The sequence below is a fragment of the Paramormyrops kingsleyae genome, chromosome 1 (genome assembly GCF_048594095.1).
Source record: "Paramormyrops kingsleyae isolate MSU_618 chromosome 1, PKINGS_0.4, whole genome shotgun sequence".
Taxonomy (NCBI): domain Eukaryota; kingdom Metazoa; phylum Chordata; class Actinopteri; order Osteoglossiformes; family Mormyridae; genus Paramormyrops; species Paramormyrops kingsleyae.
The window spans coordinates 757,151-776,220 of record NC_132797.1 but is presented as its reverse complement, the minus strand read 5'-3'; positions in this window follow the sequence as shown (position 1 = coordinate 776,220).

Genomic DNA, 19,070 nt, shown 5'->3' with positions numbered 1-19,070 from the left:
TACGACAGTGAAGCACCGCTGACGGCTCCGCAGTGGAGTCCGACAGTGAAGCACCGCTGACGGCTCCGCAGTGGAGTACGACAGTGAAGCACCGCTGACGGCTCCGCAGTGGACTACGACAGTGAAGCACCGCTGACGGCTCCGCAGTGGAGTACGACAGTGAAGCACCGCTGACGGTTCCGCAGTGGAGTCCGACAGTGAAGCACCGCTGACGGCCCCGCAGTGGAGTCCGACAGTGAAGCACCGCTGACGGCTCTGCATTGGAGAGGTCCAGGGAGACACGCAGAGAGCCCTGGCCTGATCCTCACCTAAGCAGAACACATCTTGAATCTTGAGAATGCCAAATCTTTAGGTATATTTTAAAGAAATCAGAAATGAAAATGAAACTTTATGGAGTTCACAGTCCATTCAAATTCTAAAAAAAATAGACTCACATATCAGGGGAAAGAAGCACAAGCATTTTGTCGACAGTCGGACAACAACTGTCCCCATTCAGTTGTTTGCCAGTCCTGCAAGTACAACCTCTACAGATAGGCCTACACCCGCTTTGGCAGTGTCTCCAGATCCCACGACAAGCAATGACTTCAGTACATTCTCCTCAAGCGACACACTGACAGCAGAAGGGCTATGGGCTTTGCTAACGGTTAGCCAACATCACTCCTATACGTCCAATGATGACATTCACACTGTGGTGAGCAATTTGCTGGGACACAGTTAGTAATTGTATGAAGTTCTGGCCTACATACCCTTCACAACTCATTCAAGACTGGTTTTGAAGTGTGGATGGTGGAGAAAGTGCTCAAAGCACTACATTTTCTTTTCACTCTGCACCAGCCAGAAGAGAGGACTTCACAGCTACAACATCATCCTGCCAGCTGTCGAACGAACATTGGAAGTCTGACCCTCTATTGTGAAATATGTGGACCTGGTGAAGTCAAAATAGGTGAAAAACCCAGGGACATCTTCTTTTGACTGCATTTGTGAAGCCCGAATGGATCCCCTTCTTCTGGCCAGACTACATTTTTTCATGGCCCTAACACGAGCATTTCAGCCATTTCTGGCTAAATACCAGATAGGTGTTCCCATGATGTCCTTCCTTTGAAAGGACTTGGCAGATTTGATCTGGGTAAATATTCACCACCACAGTAACAGCAGCAATAAATGAACATGCAAACACACACATGTGAACTTAACTCTAATTTTATTTTCAGACTCTCCTTCAACGCTTCATCATTAATTTCAATACCTAAGACACTGTCAAAAGACAGACCAAAAGCTATTGCATTTGTTATCACACACAAGTTGCATTGGGGGATGCATTATTTTCATGGATGGCCATTATCTCAAAAACTAGAACCAATTCAGCAAAAGTAATGTGATTTTTGAGTCCAGCACCCTCAAAATACCCTAAATCCATTCAAAAAACCTTGGCAACTGAAAAAAAATTGTAGACCTGTGTAATTATTCATGTTTTTATTTAGTACAAAATACATATTGGCTGGTTGAAACATCCAGTGTTTTATGGTTGTTGCTGAAATGTCGTGGGCAATTAAAAAAAAAAATCAGAGCTGAAGAATAATGATAAAGTGCAATACAGCTAACACACCCTGTGAATTGGTGCCTAGTTACATGCTGCAGGGTACATGGACAGTGGACTCAGCATTTCCTTTTACTGTCCAATGATGGTGGAGATGGGTGCCCCTCTCCCTCATATTCATTGGCTCTGAGTGATGTTGATCATAGAAAGTGGAACCGTTTTCTCAAAAACACATGGTGTGACTATAATTTTAGTAGTTCTGCATGAATTTACATGCATCATAGCCATCATTACTATGTAATTTAAGAACATAAGGTACTTTTTGCTTTGTGCACTTGACAGCACTCATACTTCCTCTTTGGATGACGTCACCCCCACATTCCCCTCCCCAGAAAGTAAGCTGGAGCCACCCATGGCTTCCGAGAGACCTGGATAATCAAATTCTGTGAAAAATTCAAAGAGCTCCTAAAAATGTATTTTATCAGTAGAGGGAACCTGCCTTAACATAGGGCTGAGGTAGGGTGCTTGTGTGCACTGATGTCTGCGAGGAACGCACAGGGGAACCAATCCACTGAGGAGCTAATCGATTTGGCAGTCTGCAAGGAGAGAGTCCACTGACACACCAGCAATACCAGAGCACTGTTTTCTGGAGGCTTCCAAGCACCAGCAAGAATAAGTGTCCTAACAAGGAATAGAGAGTTAGTATGAACGACAGGGGAGGAAGAGTGAGTGGAGCAGCAGAGGGTGAGTTTCAGTGATAGGGGTGGAGGAGTGAGCGGAGGAGCAGCAGAGGCGAGTTTAGCATTATCACTTTGGCAGCTAAATCCATCAGTCCTGTATGGACCCCAGTGCCACATGCCTTCGTTTCGGCATCTGGGCATTGTTTTGCACCTGGAATAAGGATTTAATACACTTTGGCACTCACCTTATTCATCATGTTTCAAAAGGCACTAAAATGATTTGTCATATAAGTTTTCTGCCAAACAATCAACTTTTGGTTTTTAGGGCATGCAGTAAATGCTCACTTAGCTGCATGTAAAGCATTCTTAGGCCACCTTGCAGGTAAGATGTATCTGGTAGCCCAGTGAAAGCTGCATGCAGTTCATTTATAACATTGATGCCTGCCTCATTCATCACTTTTCTCTTCAGTGGAAACAATTCTGCTGCCTTCCTTCTTGATTTGTGTCATGTCATGTCTAAATGGAGCTTGTGATCTGTCATTTTAGGTATGAAGTCTTCCGGTTTTCCTTGAGGGTTTTATTTTGTTTTCACATCAGTGATCATTTAAAACATACTGGTCAGGCTTATCCCTTGCTTTGTGTCAAAGTTAATAGAGATATCAAGATGCTCTACACACACTTCCTCTGCTGACTGCAATAAACTAAGAGCCAATGAGGTAGCATGCATGTTCTGCTGTTTTCCAAGGTCAGATGGAGTAGTCTCTGAATGTCAAAGGCTAACTTTCGTCGCATGGAATTTGTTTTTGCAGTGCATGTACAGTGTGTCACTTCCTACTGGTGGACTAAAGGTGCCTGATTGCCAGATGGTTAAGAAAAAAGCAAAAACACTGCAATTTGCAGCCCTTCTTATGTAAAAAAGGGTCCCTCCTTCATGCCAGATAGTATGATCATGTGCCCTATTCAGCAAGAGAATGTGATGAGATGTCGTAATGGATGCCTCTCCAGTGGGGAAAATGAAATGCAGTGCCATATAAGGTGCCCTATGGGTACCTTTCTGGTGGAAAAAGAACTCATGAAGTGCCCTCTAGAGTGCCCTTCTAAGTGAGAAAGTGTGATGAAGTGACCTTGCAATGGAGAGTAAAATATCTGTGATGGCTGCCCTTCCAGTGAAGAAAATCAGATGCAATGCTCCACTATGAGATGCAGTTTCCTGTACATGCAAGACAATGAGATGAAATAATGTACCTCAAGGTTCTCCAAGTGAAAGTGTGCTTCTAGGGTGACTGTAATTCTTCTTTGTGATGGACCCTTCAGGTTAGGTTAGATCACATTAGGTTACCTTTATTTAATATTAAAAGATCAAGTATTGCCCAGGATGACACAATTAAGTTTAAAATACTTATCTACATTGTTATTCTTGTTGGTAATAAACCCACATCTATAAAAACATACATCTATTCAAACCATTTAAGTTTTCAGTTGTAGCCACACCCTCTTTGGAATGTTCAGCTGTCTCAGCTGTTACCTTGACATCCCACTAGTGTGTGAGGTAGGTGACAAAGCGAGCTGTCTGTAAAGCTGTAAAGCACACTGCCTGCGAACGAACCAGCCCTGCATCCCCCGAACACAAACAGCACCCACACAGATCCCTACCATCAGAACCCAAATCTACATGCTAACCCTAACCCTGACTCTAACCCTTCAGGCCGACAACCTTGAGGTTCTGTGGAGAAAAAAAAATGTATGTTAAATTAATAATCTGAAATATAAAGTAGTAGTTTGGCCCATTTGATAGTTTTGCATGTTAATTTGTAAGACAACATTATGACAACATAATAGCCATGTTGAACTTGCACAGTGGCAAAATGATTAGCACTGTTCCCTGGCACCTCTGGGCGTAGGGGTCAAATCCCTGCCAGGGTGATGTGTGTGGAGTTTGTGTGATCTCCAAATATTGCCCATGTTCCTCCCAGGACTCCAGTCTCACCCAACAGTCCAAGAAACATGCTGAGATTATCTGGAGTTACTAACTTGCCCCTAGGTGTGTGAGTGGGCCCTACAATGGGTTGGCGTCCCATCCTGGGTTCTTCCCTGCCTTGCAACCATAGTTTCATGGATAGGCTCTGGACCCCTGCAGCCTTGAATAGGACAAGCAGGTACAGAAAATGGATGAATGCATTGTTACTAATGCATGCACATTGCTGTTATATACTAGGCAGTGCACTAAGTTTAGTCTCGATACCTAGTTAAGGTGATGTCTAATGCACCTGGCCAAACAGGTACATTGCTTATTTTCTCAATTTAGAAATCAAGCAGAGGTCCATGAATATGTACCTAAGAAAACTGTTTTAGGATCATTTGTACCAATAGGTGTCGTCTTTATCTATTCGCCCAGTCCGCCACTGTCACTTGCCATGGTGCATCTGTGACAGACGACATCCCCAACTGACACTCACCATCAGGCCTGTTTTTGGTCTTTAAAGATAATCCAGATATATCTCCATAGCATATTTGTGCTGTGATGCTTCTGTCAAAAACAAATATACGTAGTGAAGACAAAATGAAAACAGTTTCCTCACATGCTAACCTACTATCCCCACTTCAGTATTAGGAGCTAATCTTGTTATGCGTGTGGAGGTGTACAGGGGAGAGAGTAGCTCCTTGAAGGAGGGGCTCCTATGACGGCTCAGCTGTAAGCGCCGGCCGCTCTGCTCACACACAGTGTCTGAGCTGCTCCCCGAATCACTGAGAGCTCCAGCAGGAGACCAACCAATGACATTTATGCCTTTTTAGGTAATCTGGGAATGATCAGTCTGTGATGACCTATGGACAGTCCTTTGGTATCTACCCTACACACACACACACGCACACACATACATACACTATACACAAACACACACACTCTTGTGGCATAAATAGTGAGTTTATTACTAAGAGCATTGGTTTGATTTCAGCAAAATCATCGAGTTATCGCAAACGGTAATAGACGATGCCCCAAAATTGTTTTGAGTTTTCCTACTGAAAAGGATACATTCCAGATAAAGGATGTGTATCACTGTAGCACTGATGCTGTTGCCATGGTGACCTACAGTTCATCCCGAATCGAACCGTCATGCTGCGTTGCTTTCCAGCTCCTTTTCGGTGTTTACTGTCACATTCATGTTTGCTTAACGACACCGTTGCCTTGGGGACATCGGGGCGGAGAAAGCATTCTCGCTCAAAATAAATAAATAACTGGGCGTTGTTGTCACCGTTAATTAACAGCAGAAGACATTTTGATAACAACTAGGGCTCATAAAATCAGCGGATGACTTGAGTAGGTGCATTATGTCCTAAATCGTTAAAGAAGTGCGGAGGGCTGGGCTCAGCTGGCCAGGACACCGCTGGCCCTGCCGGCCGCCTGTCACCATGAAAGTGCAGCTCCAGCTGGCTGAGTGATTTAGCCTCCAGTATCATGGAGCTGATACTTTCCCCAGGATCCTTTGCAGCTGCCACAGCCGGCCAGCGGCAGAGCCGAACAGGGATTCCCTCGGCAGGTGCCCCCGTGTGCCACGCCCCGCGGAGTGCCCCTCGCCACTTAAGGGTCTCCGCCCCTCTGCCATTTAATCCTGTGTGTGTGCTGTGGGCTTCCAGCAGCTAAAGCATCAATGGCTGCACCCTCCTTTGGCCCCGACACTGCGGGTGGTGGCTTATCTGGGCATGAAGACACTCAGCTGGGAGGTGATGTCACATGACCTAACAGTGCCACAAACGGTTTCGGGGGGGCATTCTGAAGGTTCACTTATTAAGCCGTGCCTTTGCGTTCCCTGGGATCAAGCTGTCAACAGCTGTCAGGCCATGAAATTAACGATGCCACTGATTGCGCCGCCGATAACTGCAAAGTGCAGGCGGTCGGGATCAGAGTGTCACTGCGTGCGTTAGTGTCACTGCGTGCGTTAATGTCACTGTGTGCGTTAGTGTCACTGTGTGCGTTAGTGCCACTGCGTGCGTTAGTGCCACTGCGTGCGTTAATGTCACTGCGTGCGTTAGTGTCACTGTGTGCGTTAGTGCCACTGTGTGCGTTAGTGCCACTGCGTGCGTTAGTGTCACTGCGTGCGTTAATGTCACTGTGTGCGTTAGTGCCACTGCGTGCGTTAATGTCACTGTGTGCGTTAGTGCCACTGTGTGCGTTAGTGCCACTGCGTGCTTTAATGTCACTGTGTGCGTTAGTGCCACTGCGTGCGTTAATGTCACTGTGTGCGTTAGTGCCACTGTGTGCGTTAGTGCCACTGCGTGCGTTAATGTCACTGTGTGCGTTAGTGCCACTGCGTGCGTTAGTGTCACTGTGTGCGTTAATGTCACTGTGTGCGTTAATGTCACTGTGTGCGTTAGTGCCACTGCGTGCGTTAATGTCACTGTGTGCATTAGTGCCACTGCGTGCCTTAGTGTCACTGTGTGCATTAGTGCCACTGCGTGCGTTAATGTCACTGCGTGCGTTAGTGCCACTGCGTGCGTTAATGTCACTGCGTGCGTTAGTGTCACTGTGTGCGTTAGTGCCACTGTGTGCATTAGTGTCACTGCGTTACTTCAGTAAATATCTCTGCCCCCCAATGGCCTCCACAGTCAACATTTTCTGTAGTGGCCACTGCCAGTGAAGTGGCTTCTCTCATAGGGGAGTGATGTGTGGCTCAGCAGGCTAAACCTCTCTGCCTGGGATTGGAAGGTTGCCGGTTTGAGCCTCGGTCTCAGCACATGTCTGTCAGTCTTTGAGCGAGGCCCTTAACCACCAGCTCCAAGCGTCCTGTAACCCCCTTGCCCCCAGGTTGCTCTCATCTGTATGCGTGTCTATGTGTCTCATGGAGAGCAAGATGGGCTCAGTAAAAGAGAAGGGATTGAACTAGTATCACTATTCTATTCCCTGTCTCCTTGTGAGATCTCAGTATCACTCTGTCTGTCACCCACATGCCTGCTCTGTGATAGAAGCATCCATAGACCCTTGTTTGTGAGTCAGACGTGGAGTTCAGTTACTGCACACCAAAGATCCAGTGAACTGTAACCTGTTCATTTGAATTCTGTAAACAGAGTGCTTGCCCCAGCAGTGGGGCTCACAGGAGTGAAAAACCAAACCGGACAAAGTAATCAATGTGGCAGCAGGTCACAGCGAGCAAGGAAACTGGAGCAGACAAGTGAGACAAAAACCTCCTGGATCAAGTCATTTTGGACCAGCAGGGGGACTCCAGAACATGTTGTGATGTAGCAAAGGAAAACTCTGTTACAGCAGGAAAAAAGCTGAATGTATCATACACAAGTTATTTGTTGTTTTGTTTAATTATAGAGAATCTGTTCTTCAGGATGCTCCAGCAGAGGGACAGGCAGAGGCAGAGAGACTTTATAGCATCAAATGCTGTGTGCAGCTTCAGACTGACCTGCTCTATGCCCCTCCCCCACCACGAGTCAGGCAGCAGCTTCAGACTGACCTGCTCTATGCCCCTCCCCCACCACGAGTCAGGCAGCAGCTTCAGACTGACCTGCTCTATGCCCCTCCCCCACCACGAGTCAGGCAGCAGCTTCAGACTGACCTGCTATATGCCCCTCCCCCACCACGAGTCAGGCAGCAGCTTCAGACTGACCTGCTCTATGCCCCTCCCCCACCACGAGTCAGGCAGCAGCTTCAGACTGACCTGCTATATGCCCCTCCCCCACCACGAGTCAGGCAGCAGGTTCAGACTGACCTGCTATATGCCCCTCCCCCACCACGAGTCAGGCAGCAGCTTCAGACTGACCTGCTCTATGCCCCTCCCCCACCACGAGTCAGGCAGCAGCTTCAGACTGACCTGCTCTATGCCCCTCTCCCACCACGAGTCAGGCAGCAGCTTCAGACTGACCTGCTATATGCCCCTCCCCCACCAAGAGTCAGGCAGCAGCTTCAGACTGACCTGCTCTATGCCCCTCCCCCACCACGAGTCAGGCAGCAGCTTCAGACTGACCTGCTCTATGCCCCTCCCCCACCACGAGTCAGGCAGCAGCTTCAGACTGACCTGCTCTATGCCCCTCCCCCACCACGAGTCAGGCAGCAGCTTCAGACTGACCTGCTCTATGCCCCTCCCCCACCACGAGTCAGGCAGCAGCTTCAGACTGACCTGCTATATGCCCCTCCCCCACCACGAGTCAGGCAGCAGGTTCAGACTGACCTGCTCTATGCCCCTCCCCCACCACGAGTCAGGCAGCAGCTTCAGACTGACCTGCTCTATGCCCCTCCCCCACCACGAGTCAGGCAGCAGCTTCAGACTGACCTGCTATATGCCCCTCCCCCACCACGAGTCAGGCAGCAGCTTCAGACTGACCTGCTATATGCCCCTCCCCCACCACGAGTCAGGCAGCAGCTTCAGACTGACCTGCTCTATGCCCCTCCCCCACCACGAGTCAGGCAGCAGCTTCAGACTGACCTGCTATATGCCCCTCCCCCACCACGAGTCAGGCAGCAGCTTCAGACTGACCTGCTATATGCCCCTCCCCCACCACGAGTCAGGCAGCAGGTTCAGACTGACCTGCTCTATGCTCCTCCCCTACCACGAGTCAGGCAGCAGGTTCAGACTGACCTGCTCTATGCCCCTCCCCACCACGAGTCAGGCAGCAGCCCATGATCAGAAGGTCACTGGTTTGAGTCCCATGGTCAGCAGAGTGATGTCATTGTTGGGCCCTGGAACAAGGACACTTAACTCCAGTTGCTCCAGGGACTGGCTGATGCTAATAAATTGTACATTTGGATAAAAGCGTCTGTTAAATAAATAAAATGTAAATGCAATGTAACGCCAAGTGCCGTCCACCAGCTCCAGCAAGCATCCAATAGTTGGCCCAAAAGGGCTGTGACTCATGTGGACTGAGCTGTGACTCAGAGCCCCTTTGTCGCACACACTGCTACACCCCCTCACATCATGGCAGGGTTCCTCCTGCCTGCGGACGGCCAGTGACCCGACCTCCACTGCGCCAGCAAGGGATGTTTCGAAAGCATGCATTGTTCACTATTGGAGATTCTTCACATCGGTTCTGCTCAACCACTTATATTTCAGCGCTTTAATGCTCCCAGAACCCTTTAGTGGAAAATGTTGCCTCTTTTCCACTTTATTGTTGGATTTATGGCAGAAGTCAAGGGTGAGAGGCTGCCCACCTGTCCATTAGCAACCACACTGGTCCATGAATCATTGGTCTGAGATAATGACTCAGTAGATGGAGATGGCTGAGCACCATCTAACACACACTGACAGGAGCACGGTTAGCCACCACCCAAGAGTGCTGAGTAACCACGCAATCAGAGGGAAGCAGCTGTCCTGCCATCACTAAAGCCCAAAGTGTTAAAGTACTGATGGTTTTTATTAGACACTCCACTGGGAGATCTTTGAGGGAACATACTGCATGGGAATCTTCAAACACCAGGCCATTCTCTCCTTCTCCTGGCCTCTGACCTGTGCATGACTGTGCAAAATGTTCGGTTAGAATGTCACATGGTTGTTAAATACAAACAACAGAAATTCTTGATAAATATGAACACAACCATGATCCCAAATGGGTGTGGTAAAGAAAACCAAGCACACACAATGACTATAAAATCATGACTATAAAACTTACATTTTATAAAGAAGGAGGGGTTGGGGCAGGATGGGTTAGGGGAAAATCAGGGAGTATATTTGGATTTTTTAGATAGATTATATGCAGTACATACAGGAGCAAATGTAGCAAACAGGAGACAGAGATCTACACAAACCTTCAGTACCATTGCTATATGTTCAGTTGGGTTAGGTGTGGTGACATAGTTTGATTTGAGATTAAAGACTGAATAACTTAATACTGCCAAATTAATACTATTATGCACCAAAGATGTACATTTAGACACAAATTCTGAAGCCCTATATGAGAGCCTTTGAAATCCTTAATAGAATGACTTGCATTAGAGACAAGGGATAGATATAAATGATGTGCATAGGCATGTGAATTACTGTTCCTGAGATGTGGCTGAGAGACTGAGAGACTGAAATCTCCTGGATTTAATCACGCTGTCAGGGGAAACAGGAGAAAATGCTTTAACATTCATTCAGACTTCCTCCGAAACATGGTAAGGAGGCTTGGACATTCTCCTGTGATTGTGGGTTTGACTCCTGTATGTGTGTGTGTGTGTCTGTGTGGTGTGACTATGCTTCTATTACATTGTGGGCACCAAATATCCCCCACAATGTGATAAAAACCTGTTATTTTGATGTTGTGTGCATCATTTTTTTGGGAAACAATTTAAGAAAGATCTGTGACTGCAATCAAAAAACTAAATTAGCCAAAGGTCTTTTTGTTTGCCATTGTTAGGATTAGGGTTATGCCTACAGAAGTGAATAGAGAAGAATCTCCACAGTGACATGAATACCAATTTTATAAAAATAAAAAAAGTACAAATGCCAAAAGTCTTGTATTTTGTTTGGTTACTTATGATTAAGGCTGGGTAGGGGTTAAGGGTATCATGGTTGGGATTAGGCTCATTCCCATAAAAGTGAATGGAAGGTCCCCATTTACTGTAGATAGGTACGCCAATGTGTGTGTGTGTGTGTGTGTGTGTGTGTGTGTGTGTGTCAGCGTGGTGGGGACGCTGAGGTAATTAAGCTAAGCCTGGTTGCTCCCTGCAAAGTTAATAATAGAGAGCAGTTGGGCTGTGGGAGAGGAGGCGCCAGTGACATGCGTGACATAGCTGCCTGCCTTCGGTCTCTGCTCACAGCACACTCTACTCACACACACACTCTACTCACAGCGCACTCTGCTCACACACACACTCTACTCACAGCGCACTCTGCTCACACACACACTCTACTCACAGCGCACTCTGCTCACACACACACTCTACTCACAGCGCACTCTGCTCACACACACACTCTACTCACAGCGCACTCTGCAAACACACACGCTCTACTCACAGCGCACTCTGCTCACACACACACTCTACTCACAGTGCACTCTGCTCATGGCACACTCTACCCACATGCACTCTGCTCACAGGGCACTCTGCTCATGGCACACTCTACCCACATGCACTCTGCTCACAGGGCACTCTACCCACACGCACTCTGCCCACAGTGCACTCTGCTCATGGCACACTCTACCCACACACACTCTGCTCACAGGGCACTCTACCCACACGCACTCTGCTCACAGGGCACTCTACCCACATGCACTCTGCTCACAGGGCACTCTACCCACACGCACTCTGCTCACAGGGCACTCTACCCACATGCACTCTGCTCACAGGGCACTCTGCTCATGGCACACCCTACCCACACACGCTCTACTCACAGCGCACTCTGCTCACACACACACTCTACTCACAGTGCACTCTGCTCATGGCACACTCTACCCACATGCACTCTGCTCACAGGGCACTCTGCTCATGGCACACTCTACCCACATGCACTCTGCTCATGGCACACTCTACCCACATGCACTCTGCTCACAGGGCACTCTACCCACACGCACTCTGCTCACAGTGCACTCTGCTCATGGCACACTCTACCCACACGCACTCTGCTCATGGCACACTCTACCCACATGCTCTCTGCTCACAGGGCACTCTACCCACACGCACTCTGCTCACAGGGCACACTACCCACATGCACTCTGCTCACAGGGCACTCTGCTCATGGCACACTCTACCCACACACACTCTGCTCACAGTGCACTCTGCTCATGGCACACTCTACCCACACACACTCTGCTCACAGTGCACTCTGCTCATGGCACACTCTACCCACACACACTCTGCTCACAGGGCACTCTACCCACACGCACTCTGCTCACAGGGCACTCTACCCACACGCACTCTGCTCACAGGGCACTCTACCCACATGCACTCTGCTCACAGGGCACTCTACCCACACGCACTCTGCTCACAGGGCACTCTACCCACATGCACTCTGCTCACAGGGCACTCTGCTCATGGCACACCCTACCCACACACGCTCTACTCACAGCGCACTCTGCTCACACACACACTCTACTCACAGTGCACTCTGCTCATGGCACACTCTACCCACATGCACTCTGCTCACAGGGCACTCTGCTCATGGCACACTCTACCCACATGCACTCTGCTCATGGCACACTCTACCCACATGCACTCTGCTCACAGGGCACTCTACCCACACGCACTCTGCTCACAGTGCACTCTGCTCATGGCACACTCTACCCACACGCACTCTGCTCATGGCACACTCTACCCACATGCTCTCTGCTCACAGGGCACTCTACCCACACGCACTCTGCTCACAGGGCACACTACCCACATGCACTCTGCTCACAGGGCACTCTGCTCATGGCACACTCTACCCACACACACTCTGCTCACAGTGCACTCTGCTCATGGCACACTCTACCCACACACACTCTGCTCACAGTGCACTCTGCTCATGGCACACTCTACCCACACACACTCTGCTCACAGGGCACTCTACCCACACGCACTCTGCTCACAGGGCACTCTACCCACACGCACTCTGCTCATGGCACACTCTACCCACACACACTCTGCTCACAGTGCACTCTGCTCATGGCACACTCTACCCACACACACTCTGCTCACAGTGCACTCTGCTCATGGCACACTCTACCCACACACACTCTGCTCACAGGGCACTCTACCCACACGCACTCTGCTCACAGGGCACTCTACCCACACGCACTCTGCTCATGGCACACTCTACCCACACACACTCAGGGGTTTTATTAGACTTGCACTATATGGCCACTCTCAAAAAGTTCAAGGCTGTTAATGGAGTAGCTGTGTCCCTGACCAAACGCCATCGATTCCTCGGGATCAGGGGTGATGGGTTGTCCCGACCCAAACATTGTAGAGATCCACTCAGTTTTCCTGCCAGGACCAGATAGCAGCCCCTGTTCATCAGACGGGACACTTTATTGCTCCCTCACCCAACACACAAAATCAGACCCTGATTGTCATGTGATTAAACATCATTGGAAAGTGGTACTGGGGGTGTGGTGCTCAGCATGGTCGCCTCGCACCCCTGGGGAAGAGGGTTAGATTCCCCGGCCTGAGTCTACGTGCATGGAGTTGCCCTGTTCTTCCTATGTTATTGCTGAGTTTACTCCAGGTTCTCCAGTTCAAGAACATGCTACAGTGAACTGAAACTGCTGAATGTTCTGTAGGTGCAAATGGTGTTATTGGATACAGGGGACATGGTGAGTGTGAGGTGAAAGTATGCACAAAAGCAATCTGATAATAAATGTGTATAGAAACATATACTGAAATAGACCAAGGACAACACAGTGGTCTGATTAAAATGAAAAAAAGCAAACTCTAATCTTTGTGATCTATGTCATTAGCCATCACTCTCCGTAGCCAACTTCTTTGGCTGGCATCATTTCTGCAGAGTCAGGGAGACTAACAGAAGATCACGGCTTGTTCACAAGGCCCAGTCTTGCTCCTTGTCAGTGTGGCTACAAAGAAGACCCAACATTGGAAAACATAAGGGCCCAGGAGGAAGGTAACCTCAGATCTGGAAGGTAGTTGAGTTCTTCAGGTCTGAATATGTACCTGGATGCTTTCACGTCCTTAGAGGTCAAGATGAAGCCGTTACTGCAGGATCTGTTAAAATTTGCCCTAGTGTGCTGCACAGTCACTGTTCCCAGCAGACTCTGTGCTTTCATTCTATTACCTTTGAACAGTGTGAACTGTTACTGCATAATTTATTATTGAGCATTTTCCATACTTAAACCATGAATGCACAGCGATGCACTGCTTTCCGTAAGGCAGACTTGGATATTCTTCAGAAAGACAAGATGATCTGGATCTCCTATGTAATTTTGATTGGATTAATATTGACAGTGAAATTGGAGGCAGTGAAACATAAAATGGTTTATCTGACAGTGATTCATCTGGAAAGAAATTAAACACAAGCCCCCATGTAGCTCCATGTTGGTACAATGACACTTGATGCAATTAACATGCATGTGTAGCATAAGAAGCAAAACATGGTATTGGGGGTGCAGTTGTGAGGAATAAGGTAATTGTGTAACTTTCCCAAAAGGCCAAAAGATTCTAGTGATAGAGTCATATTTCCTTGAAATGACAGATATTTTTGCATCATGTTTGACTGAGTTCGCATTTCTTTAGTCGGTCAGTTGCTCTCTGGAATGAATCTGCAATTGGTGGTCACAAGATGTTGTGTGACAATTGGTGGAAGACCTGAAGATCTTCTTTGAAGGTCCTTGATGCATCTTTTAGTGCTGGATCCAGCCCCGGAAGCAGAACTGATATAATTTATATTATTTACTTTTCAATACTGTTTTCAGGTTGAGCCAAACATTAAAGATGTTCTGAGTTTCACTGAAAAATGTTTTGTTATAAAAGTCCAGTCCATGCTAAACCGAACGAATGAAAGTAGCTACAAAATGGGTATTAATATAAGTGCAGTTTATTTTTGCGATATAGTTGCTTAAGACACTGAGCCAGCAGAGACAAACCACCACAGAGATTCCTGTTGCCATATGCCAGGCTGTGCAAGCATCTTTCTTATACTAATTCGACACAGAGGCAGTCACTATGGCAACGTGTCTGTCCAAGAATGAAACAGGGCACCCCCTTGCTTTCATATAGCTACTTTGCATGAGCTACCTCCATATGGTAATTTAACAACAACAATAAAAGTAACACCGTGACAGTGGCACATCACTGATGTTTTTGTGATGCTATGGGTGGCTATAATCACCCACAATAACACAACACATAAGATTGCATACCTGCACATACAGTACTGTAATGCCCTCCTTTCTGGTTGCCCGTCTGGTTCCTTAAATAAACTTCAGCTGGTACAAAATGCGGCAGCCAGAGTTCTCACAAACACTAAAAAATTTGATCACATCATACCAGTCTTATCCTCCCTTCATTGGTTACCAGTTAAGTCTCGGATTGACTATAAAATACTGCTGTTAACCTATAAAGCACTGAATGGCCTTGCACCAGACTACCTTAATAATCTGCTGACCACATACAATCCCCCACGCTTGCTTCGATCTCAAGGTGCGGGATATCTGTTAGTACCTAGAGTAGAAAGAGCTACGGCAGGCTGCAGAGCTTTCTCCTATAGAGCTCCTCAGCTGTGGAACGGTCTTCCACCGGATGTGCGGGTTTCAGGCTCACTTTCAATATTCAAGTCTAGACTAAAAACACACCTATTTAGTTTAGCTTATAGGGACACTAGTTCTAGCTCTAGCTAGCTTCTCACTCCCAGTTAAACCTATAGTGTGAGGTGTAGAGCTGGGTGGGGATCGGTGCCATTGGCTTTGGATAAACTGAATTGACAGTGCTGTCACTCTAGCTTCACAATTGCTTGTGGGATTGGAGTGCTGACATTTCAGGGACTCCCCATGCCTGCATTCCCACCTGCCTCTCCCTCCTACTTATGCTGCCATAGCCATATCTGCCGGAGCATTGCACTTCATATTGCACTCATCTAACTTTTAGCACTGCCTATAGTCTCCCTTACTTTGACTAATTGCATTTATTTCCACCACCTTCTCCTGGGTGGTGCTACCTGGAGCTTTCAATCTATCAAGATGTCCAGCACACCCTGGAACATGTGACGTCGCCACTGCCAATGACGACCGTGCATCCAGCTCGCCGTTCTGCCTGTGTCATCTTCCTTGTATGACCCGCTCCCTGCCTTCTGGCTGCCTGGCGATTGGAGGAAGTGTTGGTACCGGCTTGTCATCTCCCCCCTGCTCCCCGTTTGTGTTTCAGACTAAACTGTATTTGACTCTCCCTGCCGGCCCCTGGAGGATGGGCTCCCCCTTTGAGTCTGGTCCCTCCCAAGGTTTCTTCCTTCTAGGGAGTTTTTCCTTGCCACTGTCGCCTATGGCTTACTCACTGGGGGCTTTGGGTGGGGATGCTGTAAAGCGCTTTGGGACAATGTAATGTTGTGATAATGCACTATACAAAAATAAATTTGTTGTTGTTGTTGTTGTATACACACATAACTCTGTACATATTATATGTATATCATATGTATACATGCACATATAATGCCCCTGCTGTGGGACATCCCCTGATTTGTGGACCACCCCCCTGCTTTGTGGAACACCCCCGTAGAGAGCTCAGTGATAACACTTTAGTCCTGGGCTTAACAGTGGTTGGTGGGTGGCATCCTCAGGACGGTTACATAACTGCCTTTGAGCATCCGCTGTGCCTCCTTCCCCTTAGCGAGTGGGGGCTCTGAGCTCCGGGGGGCCCAGGGCAGTGGGCCATTCGCGGCCCTGTCACTCATGGTAAAAATCAGTCTCCTGAATTAATGGAACACAAAATACTTCCCGGGGCGGCGAAAACAAACCCAGATATCAAAAAAGCATGAGTGCATCATGCAGAGGTGTGTCATGGACCGCAGCCATGGTTTTGCTACAAGGAAACCTTCAGCTTCATGGTGTACGGAGTGTCAGGTCAACAAAGCAGTATTTCCTTACAAAATCAGCTGCAACTTTCCTGACAGAGATTTTTCCACTAGTATTTACAGCTTAATGTATAACATGTTTCTCACAAAGGTCACAAATTATGCACTGAATAAAAACAAAGAGGTGAAGGCAAGACCAGGGCAGAATCGGTTGGTTGCAGGAAAATTTTGCTGTTTTCCTCTAGCAAAGTCAGTGAGGTGCTGATGCACAATGTGCCATGGCGTTCAAAGATTAATGTGTTACAATAATACAATCACAGTTACAGAGATTAACGTGTTACAATAATACAATCACAGTTACAGAGATTAACGTGTTGCAGTCACACGGCATTACAACTGCAAGTAAATCAAAGTAATTAAAGTGTTACGATAACATATTAATACAACCACAGTTACAGAGATTAAAGTGTCACAGAAACATGGCTATACAACTGCAGGTACAGAGATTAAAGTGTTACAGTAACACGGCATTACAACTGCAAGTACAAAGATTAATGTGTTACAATAACATATTACTACAACCACAGTTACAGAGATTAAGTGTCACAGAAACATGGCAATACCACTGCAGGTACAGAGATTAAAGTGTTACAGTAACACGGCATTACAACTGCAAGTACAAAGATTAATGTGTTACAATAACATATTAATACAACCACAGTTACAGAGATTAAGTGTCACAGAAACATGGCAATACCACTGCAGGTACAGAGATTAAAGTGTTACAGTAACACGGCATTACAACTGCAAGTACAGAAATTAATGTGTTACAATAACATATTAATACAACCACAGTTATAGAGATTAAAGTGTCACAGAAACATGGCAATACAACTGCAGGTACAGAGATTAAAGTGTTACAGTACACAGCATTACAACTGCAAGTACAAAGATTAATGTGTTACAATAACATATTAATACAACCACAGTTACAAAGATTAAGTGTCGCAGAAACATGGCAATACAACAGCAGGTACAGAGATTAAAGTCTTACAGTAACACGGCATTACAACTGCAGGTACAGAGATTAAAGTGTTACAGTAACACGGCATTACAACTGCAGGTACAGAGATTAATGTGTTACAATAACATATTAATACAACCACAGTTACAGAGATTAAGTGTCGCAGAAACATGGCAATACAACTGCAGGTACAGAGATTAAAGTGTTACTGTAACACGGCATTACAACTGCAAGTACAAAGATTAATGTGTTACAATAACATATTAATACAACCACAGTTACAGAGATTAAGGGTCACAGAAACATGGCTATACAACTGCAGGTACAGAGATTAAAGTGTTACAGTAACATATTAATACAACCACAGTTACAAAGATTAAGTGTCGCAGAAACATGGCAATACAACAGCAGGTACAGAGATTAAAGTGTTACAGTAACACGGCATTACAACTGCAGGTACAGAGATGAAAGTGTTACAGTAACACGGCATTACAACTGCAGGTACAGAGATTAATGTGTTACAATAACATATTAATACAACCACAGTTACAGAGATTAAGTGTCGCAGAAACATAGCAATACAACTGCAGGTACAGAGATTAAAGTGCTGCAAAGGCACAGTATTATGACTAGTGCCAAAGACACTCTCATCCTCCCGAGGCAGGATCTGAAATGGTTTGCAGTGAAACATTCACAACAATGTGTTTAATAGTCCCAGAGTCATGCGTAGGCAATTAATTTACTCATTTACACATGTATAGGTTTTACCATAGCCAGAGTTTCTGGGATAATTGAATCGCCACAATCCTTAGGAGCTCATCTTATAATCCATTCACACTCCCACCTGTGAGCTTTTCCCATTAATGTTATGATTTAACTGGTTTATGTAGAGGTTGGGCACCTCTCACCGGGATGCCAGAAATCTCTGGACTGGGTGAGCAGGCTGGTAACACACAGACACACACATACAGACTCACACAGACAGACAGACAACACACACACACACACACAGAAGATGTTCTTAAGGTAAGCAATTCCCTTCAGCATTGCTTATCTATCATTAGATCATTATCTATCTATTACCCATCATTATTCAGGACCCTCTTTATAGGGATAGATTGAAGAGAAGCTAATCTGAAAATGCAGTTGTTTTAGGTGTGATCTCCCCAACCCTATGGAGCAGACTGTCTGCACTGCTTTTCTAGGAGGGAGGATAAAGAGTTTATGTGCCGAGAATTAATACTAACACTGCTTTCTGCAAAATAAGCAGGATCAAAACAGTCAAATTAATTTGATCTTCTATGAATTATAATTGATTTTGATTCACTTAAAAATGATAAAGGTTAAATTATAAAGGATGTCAGTTAATGCCTCTTTTAAATCTTAAGGCACGGAAGGCCTAATATGGCAGTGTCCATCTC